The sequence below is a fragment of the Coregonus clupeaformis genome, chromosome 15 (genome assembly GCF_020615455.1).
Source record: "Coregonus clupeaformis isolate EN_2021a chromosome 15, ASM2061545v1, whole genome shotgun sequence".
NCBI classification, from domain to species: domain Eukaryota; kingdom Metazoa; phylum Chordata; class Actinopteri; order Salmoniformes; family Salmonidae; genus Coregonus; species Coregonus clupeaformis.
In genome coordinates, this window is record NC_059206.1 from 58,961,875 (window position 1) to 58,972,396 (window position 10,522).

At 44.0% G+C, this 10,522-nt stretch overlaps 1 pseudogene; it reads right to left on the reverse strand.

Annotated features, from left to right (window-relative positions):
* Positions 1-8,504: 8,504 nt before the first annotated feature.
* Positions 8,505-10,109, reverse strand: LOC121583579 (annotated as a pseudogene).
* Between the last annotated feature and the right edge of the window lie 413 nt (positions 10,110-10,522).

A 10,522-nucleotide genomic window follows, 5' to 3' on the forward strand; every position in this document is an offset into this window, starting at 1 on the left:
GTGTAACAGTACCATAAAATGCATTATAATCTGGCAGTATAATTTCATTTGACACTTTTCTTGAATGTGTTATAAAACTGTGGTTATTTAACTAGAGTTTAATAAACTGAGCAATGCATAAATAGTGGCCTTTTTATTTAGCCATTGCAAGTGTCAAATTAAACCATAGATTTCTATGCACAGATTTGAACATTGTTGCACCATGAAACTATTGCCCACTATCTAGTACCTTACCTCACGAGTCAGGCCTGGCGTTCTCTTTTAGGAAATATCTGTAATGAATATTATTTTACTATGTTGTTGGCTTATCTAATCGATAAAGCTGTATTGATGTGTATTTTTGTAGATATATTTGGCTTGAATTAATTCAGCATATTTTGGATTTAAATTAATTTCTGTGGGTTTGGATATTGTGCCTCCATAGACACAGTCTGGACTTGGTCACCAGTCCCATAGCAGGTCTCTTCATAAACCTCTAAATATACTGTATATATACAGTACCAGTTTGGACACACCTACTCATTCCAGGGTTTTTCTTAATTTGTTACTGTTTTCTACATTGTAGAATAGTAGTGAAGACATCAAAACTATGAAATAACACATATGGAATCATGTAGTAACCAAAAAAGTGTTAAATAAATCAATATATATTTTATATTTGAGATTCTTCAAAGTAGCCACCCTTTGCCTTGATGACAGCTTTGCACACTCTTGACATTCTCTCAACCAGCTTCATGAGGTATTTGTATTTATTATGGATTGTCACGGTTTCGGCCGAGGCTGCCTCTCTTCCTTGCTCGGGCAGGCTTCGGCGTTCGTCGTCTCCGGAATACTAGCTGCCACCGTTGTATGTTTCTATGTTCGTTTGGTCTTGTCTGGTATTGTACACCTGTTGTCGTTTAGTGTCATTAGTGTCCTATAAGTTCTCGTTGTGTTTGTCAGGTGTTGTGTGTGATTGTTTTCACTGTCGTGCATTTGCGCTATATTATACTGTTTGCTCGGTTGAGCTGTTCTCCTCTGTTTAGGAGAGTTTATTCGCACATGTTTAGTGCGCCCGTTTGTTTTACGCCTGCGTGCGGAGTTCTCGCCTCAGGGCTTTTCCTCGTGTTTCAGTTTGTGCATTTACTAAAGTCTTTTGGACTTATTTCCTGCGTCCTGCGCCTGTTTCCAACACCACACCCACCTACAGCAAACGCTGACAGAATCACACACCATTAGAATGGAATCAGCAGGAGCCGCAGCAGCACAGGAGACGTTGGAGGACAGGGTCCGGGAGCAGAATGACCAGATCCTGCGGATCGGGACCGCCCTGCAGGAAGTGATCACCACCCTCCAACGCTGGGAGACCCGAGGGACACCCCCAACGCCACCTTCCCTGCCATCACCATCGGCAAGTCAGCCCATTCCCGCTCCGGAACCCAGAGGAGTTCGACTCTCGCTCCCGAGGGCCTACGATGGGACCGCTGCCGGGTGTCAGGGCTTCCTTCTCCAGGTGGAGCTTTACCTGGCCACCGTGCACCCGGCGCCCTCGGGACACGAGAGCGTGTCCGCCCTTATCTCCTGCCTTTCCGGCAAGGCGTTAGAATGGGCCAACGCCGAGTGAGAGGAGGATAGACGCTACCACCATCACTTACGCTGAGTTCTCCCGCCGCTTCAGGGCGGTGTTTGACCCTCCACCGGAGGGGAAAGCGGGCGGGGAGCGTCTGTTCTGCCTCCGGCAGGGGAAGAGGAGTGCCCAGGAGTTCGCGTTGGAATTCCGTGACTCTAGCGGCGGATGCAGGGTGGAATGAGCGGGCCCTCATCGATCACTACCGCTGTAGTCTACGTGAGGACGTCCGTCGGGAGCTGGCCTGTCGGGACACCAGCCTCTCTTTCGACCAGTTAGTCGACATGTCCATCAGGCTGGACACCCTGCTGGCTACCCGCGGACGTCCCGAGGGAGGTCCGTCCATTTCACCCTCCAGCGTCTCCGAGCCGACCCCCATGGAGCTCGGGGGCGCTGGCGCTAGAGAGAGGAGGGGTCGGAATACGAGGGGGTCCATCTCCTGCACCAACTGTGGTGGGGAGGACACACCGCGGCTAGGTACTGGGGATGGCCTCCTAGGGGAGAAGACGACAGGCCCCGCACTGGGGAGTCCTTCCAGGTGAGTAGGCGCCCCACTCACCCAGAGCTCTCTGTTGCGCACTTCTGTATACCTGTGCGTTTTCCACAGGTAGCACCTCATTCCCAGCATAAGGCGCTGGTAGATTCAGGCGCGGCTGGGAATTTTGTTGATAGGAAATTTTGTTTAGACTTAGGGATTCCCCTTCTTCCTGTTGACGTCCCCTTCCCCGTTCATGCCCTAGATAGCCGTCCGTTGGGATCGGGCTTGATCAGGGAGGTCACGGGCGCCACTTAGGATGTGTGCGCAGGGGGTCATCAGGAGATGATCCAGCTATTTCTGATCGACTCGCCTGCGTATCCGGTGGTGCTGGGCATGCCCTGGTTGAGTACCCATAACCCGTCTATTTCGTGGCAGGAGAGGGCTCTGATGGAGTGGTCTGCCCAGTGTGTGGGTCGATGTTTAGGCGTTTCCGTAGGGGCTACCTCGGTGGAGAGTCCAAACCAGGTGCCCGCATTGCACGTTCCCCCTGAGTATAGGGATTTGGCTATTGTGTTCAGTAAGCCGAGGGGAGACATTTTGGACCCGTCTCTCCTGACGGAATTCCATCGTAGTCACCCGACGCGCCCTGCTCCGCGTCGTCCCGAGGCCGGAGTCGGGCGCACGTCTGGAGCCGCGCGTCAGGGGGGTACTGTCACGGTTTCGGCCGAGGCTGCCTCTCTTCCTTGCTCGGGCAGGCTTCGGCGTTCGTCGTCTCCGGAATACTAGCTGCCACCGTTGTATGTTTCTATGTTCGTTTGGTCTTGTCTGGTATTGTACACCTGTTGTCGTTTAGTGTCATTAGTGTCCTATAAGTTCTCGTTGTGTTTGTCAGGTGTTGTGTGTGATTGTTTTCACTGTCGTGCATTTGCGCTATATTATACTGTTTGCTCGGTTGAGCTGTTCTCCTCTGTTTAGGAGAGTTTATTCGCACATGTTTAGTGCGCCCGTTTGTTTTACGCCTGCGTGCGGAGTTCTCGCCTCAGGGCTTTTCCTCGTGTTTCAGTTTGTGCATTTACTAAAGTCTTTTGGACTTATTTCCTGCGTCCTGCGCCTGTTTCCAACACCACACCCACCTACAGCAAACGCTGACATGGATCCCCATTAGCTGCTGCCAAGGCAGCATCTACTCTTCTTGGGGTCCAGCAAAATTAAGGCAGTTATACATTTGAAAAACATTACAATACATTCATAACAGATTTCACAACACATTAAGTGTGTGCCCTCAGGCCTCTACTACCACATATCTATAACACAAAATCCATGTGTACATGTGTGTGTAGTGCGTATGTTATCGTGTGTTTGTGTGCATGTGTCTATGTTTGTGTTGCTTCACAGTCCCTGCTGTTCCATAAGGTGTACTTTTATCTGTTTTTTTTTAAATCTAATTTTACTGCTGGCATGAGTTACTTGATGTGGAATAGAGTTCCATGTAGTCATGGCTCTATGTAGTACTGTGCGCCTCCCATAGTCTGTTTTTGACTTGGGGACTGTGAAGAGACCTCTGGTGGCATGTCTTGTGGAGAATGCATAGGTGTCCGAGCTGTGTGCTAGTAGTTCAAACAGACAGCTCGGTTCATTCAACATGTCAATACCTCTCACAAATACAAGTAGTGATGAAGTCAATCTCTCCTCCACTTTGAGCCAGGGAGATTAGATTGACATGCATATTATTAATGTTAGCTCTCTGTGTACATCCAAGGGCCAGCCGTGCTGCCCTTTTCTGAGCCAATTGCAATTTTCCTAAGTCCCTCTTTTTGGCACCTGACCACACGACTGAACAGTAGTCCAGGTGCGACAAAACTAGGGCCTGTAGGACCTGCCTTGTTGATAGTGCTGTTAAGAATGCAGAGTAGCGCTTTATTATAGACAGACTTCTCCCCATCCTATCTACTGTTGTATCAATATGTTTTGACCATGACAGTTTACAATCCAGGGTTACTCCAAGCAATTTAGTCTCCTCAACTTGCTCAATTTCCACATTATTCATTTCTAGATTTAATTGAGGTTTAGGGTTTAGTAAATGATTTGTCCTAAATACAATGCTTTTAGTTTTTGAAATATTTAAGACTAACTTATTCCTTGTCACCCATTCTGAAACTAACTGCAGCTCTTTGTTAAGTGTTGCAGTCATTTCAGTCGCTGTAGTAGCTGACGTATATAGTGTTGAGTCATCCGCATACATAGACAGTTTACTCAAAGCCAGTGGCATGTCATTAGTAAAGATTGAAAAAAGTAAGGGGCCTAGACAGCTGCCCTGGGGAATTCCTGATTCTACCTGGATTTTGTTGGAGAGGCTTCCATTAAAGAACCCCCTCTGTGTTCTGTTAGACAGGTAACTCTTTATCCACAATATAGCAGGGGTGTAAAGCCATAACACATACGTTTTTCCAGCAACAGACTATGATCGATAATGTCAAAAGTCGCACTGAAGTCTAACAAAACAGTGTAAGTGCTGTGCTTGTTGAATGTCCTTCCCTATAAGCGTGCTGAAAGTCTGTTGTCAATTTGTTTACTGTGAAATAGCATTCTATATGGTCAAACACCATTCTTTCCAAAAGTTTACTAAGGGGTGGTAACAGGCTGATTGGTCGGCTATTTGAGCCAGTTAAGGGGGCTTTACTATTCTTAGGTAGAGGAAGAACTTTTGCTTCCCTCCAGGCCTGAGGGCACACACTTTCTAGTAGGCTTAAATTGAAGATATGGCAAATAGGAGTGACAATATCGTCCGCTATTATCCTCAGTAATTTTCCATCCAAGTTGTCAGACCCCGGTGGCTTGTCATTGTTGATCGACAATAATAATTTCTTCACCTCTTCCACACTTAATTTACGGAATTCAAAATTACAAAAGCTTGTCTTTCATAATTTGGTCAGATATACTTGGATGTGTAGTGTCAGCGTTTGTTGCTGGCATGTCATGCCTAAATTTGCTAATCTTGCCAATTAAAAAATAATTAAAGTAGTTGGCAATATCAGTGGGTTTTGTGATGAATGAGCCATCTGATTCAATGAAGGTGCTCCAAAGCTTTTTACTATCATTCTTTGTCATTTATCTTTGTTTCAGAGTGTAGTTTCTTCTTCTTTTTATTCAGTTTAGTCACATGATTTCTCAATTTGCAGTACGTTTGCCAATCGGTTGTACAGCCAGACCTATTTGCCATCTCTTTTGCCTCATCCCTCTCAACTATACAATTTTTCAATTCCTCATCAATCCATGGGGATTTAACCATTTTTACAGTCATTTTCTTAATGGGTGCATGCTTATTAGTAACTGGGATAAGCAATTTCATAATTGTGTCAAGTGCAGCGTCTGGTTGCTCGTCATTACACACCACAGATCAACAAATATTCTTCACATCAACAACATAGGAATCACTACAGAACTTCTTGTATGACCCATATCAGATTTGTGCATTCATGATTTAGCCTCTGAAGTAGCACACAGATGCAATGCTCATTTCCTGTCACTGTTCCCTAACATTTTGTGGGTGGTTGTCATGGTAATGGCAGGTCTTGTGCAAACACTTCAGAGCAAATAAAATGTGATTTTTGCTTCCAGACTGAGGTCACATGTGGAGCCGAATTGTATCAGGATTGAGATCCAAATAATTGGCAAAAGGGGGGGAATCAGCTAATTTCCTACATTTCAAAACATTTTGCCATGGTGCAGCAAGAAAAATTTGATTAAATAAAAAATACCATTCAGTGTTCAATACAAAATAACAGTTAATTCAACTAGATCTTATATTCAAAAGCTACGTTTTATGTTGTGGTCCAGCCTTGAAGTGGAAATGTAGGCCTGAATATTTGACTGGGGAAAAGTAACACTAAACAAATGATGTTTAGAACGAGCGGTGTGCTACTGTAAACTAGAAAATGACTTTTCATGGCACTGACTACAATCGAACAGATTCATTCTCTACTACAGGCATTCTATGATAAAACTGTTTAATTGTTTATAATGCATACAACATTCACCTTAGTTGAATACTCATGCCAGTCTTAAACTGGAATGATATAGAGTGTCAGATTTCTCTCCCTTCCACAGTGATAAACAAGTTCCTGAGAGAAATTAAGGTATACTTGACATTGCTTTAATTAATGTCGTTGTTAAAATGAATCGATACATTAATCGATTAAGCTACATTTTATTGTCTGTAATAAAGGGTATTATTGTGCAGCTAGGATGAACATACACTACATACAATACAAAACAGATACACTGTAAAGTCATTCCAATAATAAACAGACCTCATTTTTTATTTTATTTTATTTTTTATTTCACCTTTATTTAACCAGGTAAGCCAGTTGAGAACAAGTTCTCATTTACAACTGCGACCTGGCCAAGATAAAGCAAAGCAGTGCGATAAAAACAACACAGAGTTACATATGGGGTAAAAAACATAAAGTCAAAAATACAACAGAAAATATATATACAGTGTGTGCAAATGTAGCAAGTTATGGAGGTAAGGCAATAAATAGGCTATAGTGCAAAATAATTACAATAGTATTAACACTGGAATGCTAGATGTGCAAGAAATTATGTGCAAATAGAGATACTGGGGTGCAAAAGAGCAAAATAAATAACAATATAGGGATGAGGTAGTTGGGTGGGCTAATTTCAGATGGGCTGTGTACAGGTGCAGTGATCGGTAAGGTGCTCTGACAACTGATGCTTAAAGTTAGTGAGGGAGATAAGAGTCTCCAGCTTCAGAGATTTTTGCAATTCGTTCCAGTCATTGGCAGCAGAGAACTGGAAGGAATGGCGGCCAAAGGAGGTGTTGGCTTTGGGAATGACCAGTGAGATATACCTGCTGGAGCGCAGACTACGGGTGGGTGCTGCTATGGTGACCAATGAGCTAAGATAAGGCGGGGATTTGCCTAGCAGTGATTTATAGATGGCCTGGAGCCAGTGGGTTTGACGACGCGAACATGTAGTGAGGACCAGCCAACAAGAGCGTACAGGTCACAGTGGTGGGTAGCGTATGGGGCTTTGGAGACAAAACGGATGGCACTGAGATAGACTACATCCAATTTGCTGAGTAGAGTGTTGGAGGCTATTTTGTAAATGACATCGCCGAAGTCAAGGATCGGTGGGATAGTCAGTTTTACGAGGGCATGTTTGGCAGCATGAGTGAAGGAGGCTTTGTTGCGAAATAGGGAAGCCGATTCTAGATTTAACTTTGGATTGGAGATTCTTTATGTGAGTCTGGAAGGAGAGTTTACAGTCTAACCAGACACCTAGGTATTTGTAGTTGTCCACATACTCTAGGTCAGACCCGTCAAGAGTGGTGATTCTAGTCGGGTGGGCGGGTGCCAGCAGCGTTCGATTGAAAAGCATGCATTTAGTTTTACTAGTGTTTAAGAGCAGTTGGAGGCTACTGAAGGAGTGTTGTATGGCATTGAAGCTCGTTTGGAGGTTTGTTAACACAGTGTCCAATGAAGGGCCAGATGTATACAAAATGGTGTCGTCTGCGTAGAGGTGGATCTGAGAGTCACCAGCAGCAAGAGAAGAGCGACATCATTGATATACACTGAGAAAAGTGTCGGCCCAAGAATTGAACCCTGTGGCACCCCCATAGAGACTGCCATAGGTCCAGACAACAGGCCCTCCGATTTGACACACTGAACTCTATCTGAGAAGTAGTTGGTGAACCAGGCGAGGCAGTCATTTGAGAAACCAAGGCTATTTAGTCTGCCAATAAGAATGCGGTGGTTGACAGAGTCGAAAGCCTTGGCCAGGTCGATGAAGACGGCTGCACAGTACTGTCTATTATCAATCGCGGTTATAATATCGTTTAGGACCTTGAGCGTGGCTGAAGTGCACCCATGACCAGCTCGGAAACCGGATTGCATAGCGGAGAAGGTACGGTGGTATTCGAAATGGTCGGTGATCTGTTTGTTAACTTGGCTTTCAAATACTTTCGAAAGGCAGGGCAGGATGGATATAGGTCTGTAGCAGTTTGGATCTAGAGTGTCACCCCCTTTGAAGAGGGGGGATGACCGCGGCAGCTTTCCAATCTCTGGGGATCTCAGACGTTATGAAAGAGAGGTTGAACAGACTAGTAATAGGTGTTGCGACAATTTCAGGGCTAGTTTTAGAAAGAAAGGGTCCAGATTGTCTAGCCCAGCTGATTTGTAGGGGTCCAGATTTTGCAGCTCTTTCAAAACGTCAGCTGTCTGAATTTGTGTGAAGGAGAAGCGGGGGGGGCATGGGCAAGTTTCAGCGGAGGGTGCAGAGTTGGTGGCCGGGGTAGTGGTAGCCAGATGGAAAGCATGGCCAGCTGTAGCAAAATGCTTGTTGAAATTCTCGATTATTGTAGATTTATCGGTGGTGATAGTGTTTCCTCATACACATGATCACATGATTCTCCTTCTCGTTAAGATACTGGCTATCAGCTAATACAGCACAGATAGAATTGTGAAATGAATGAATAGTCATGATTAGAAATTACAGATGACATAACAGAAATAACTACCAGATTACCTTTTTTAATGCTCAGGTTGCCAAACCAGCCTATAAAATATATGAATTCAGATCTGTACTAATAATGCGCAGATATTTGTTATTGTCAACAGTCTACCCAAACTGATCCTTTACAGTCCTTTGTTGAGGGGAAGGGAAGATTGACTGACAATAACAGAATCTTTTGCACATTTTGTGTCTGCCCTCATAGGTGCTCTGGCAGTCATATTTTCATTGTGAATTGAGCTGAATTGACAAAGTTGCATTAGTGTCCCAAAAATATATTAGGTCTCAGAATTTGGAGAAAGGTTCATTTCCTCTGACACTTTTTCATCAACGTTGGCAAGTTTGGACTGGGAGGCAGTGCATCTCCACCTCCTTTTGATGCAAATGAAAATGCCCAATAGAATAACAATCAGCACCATCACCAGTAGAGCTGAGAGGGTGGATAGGTGTACTCTCTCTGCCCCAGACTCCCAACTGACATCCAGCTTGTTGTCCAGACTGAGGTGAGAGGCAGTACAGGTGTAGTTGTGTCTCTTCTTTAGCTCCTCAGTACTGACCTCCAGACTCTTCCTCAGCTGGTAGGTCCCATCTCCACTAGGCAGAACCCCCCCCTGTCAGCTCCTGTTCTGCCACTGGCTGGCCGTCTCTCAGCAGGGTCAGGTTGATGTGGCGGGGGTAGAAACCAAACGCCAGGCAGCTCACCTGGAGCCCTCCAGAAACCTCTTTCTTTATCAACCTGAGTCTGGGAGGTACTTTACGCATCACAACGTTCTTCTCTCGTTTCAGGATTGTCTTCAGTGTTCTGATGCAAATGGGAAGCCAAGCATTCTCAAATAGTACTCTTTCATATGCTTGCCTCATCCCATCCCATCCTGGTAGTAGTTTCCCAGCATCATATGCAAAATGTGTCATATTGTAATATACCATTTGATCTGTATAAATGGCATTGAAAGTATCCTTTACCATGAACATGGCCGGTTCAACATTGTCCAACATCTCACAGCCAGCCATTCTTTGCTGAACTTGAACACCTTCTGTGAGGTTTAAGTGGTGCTTTAGGTTAAATGATCTCTCTTTCATCTGGTGGTACATAATTCCAAATACATAAGCTCCGTCCTGAGCTTCGTTATCATGTATTTTGTTAGGGGTGTTATGTACCCTGTAGATAAAGTTTTTCATGTTGGAGTCATAGTAAGCCACTTGAATGTCATCCAACATCACCACAACCGTATACTCAGGGAAAGGCGTCTCTCCGCTTAAATATGTTGCAAGTGCCCACAGAGAATGTGATCCTGAACCTAGGAGAGGAGTGTTATTATACACAGATATGGAGATTTTTTTAACATAAAAAATCATGAAATGAATTATGACAGAAAGTAAATAGTCCATCTTGCCTGAGTTGACAATGGTGTAAAACAAAAGAACAAACAAAAAGACTGACAGTTTGTCCATGATTTATAAAGTGTAGTCACGCAAAGCAAGTTTCTAAGCTCTCAAGTTTGTCTTACAGACTTCCCCTTTCACTTTGCTTTGCAGTTGTTTTTTTTGGGTGGGTAGATCAGCTTTAATATTGCAGATAGATTGTAACTTCCATCAATGTAATTGTCTGCATCACTTCCAATACCCCATATGTTTTTTCTTCTTCTCGCAAATATATATATAGCTCTCAAGTTTGTCTTACAGACTTCCCCTTTCACTTTGCTTTGCAGTTGTTTTTTTGGGTGGGTAGATCAGCTTTAATATTGCAGATAGATTGTAACTTCCATCAATGTAATTGTCTGCATCACTTCCAATACCCCATATGTTTTTCTTCTTCTTCGAAATATATATATATATATATATATATATATATATATATATATATATATATATACATATATATATATATATATATACATACATGCATA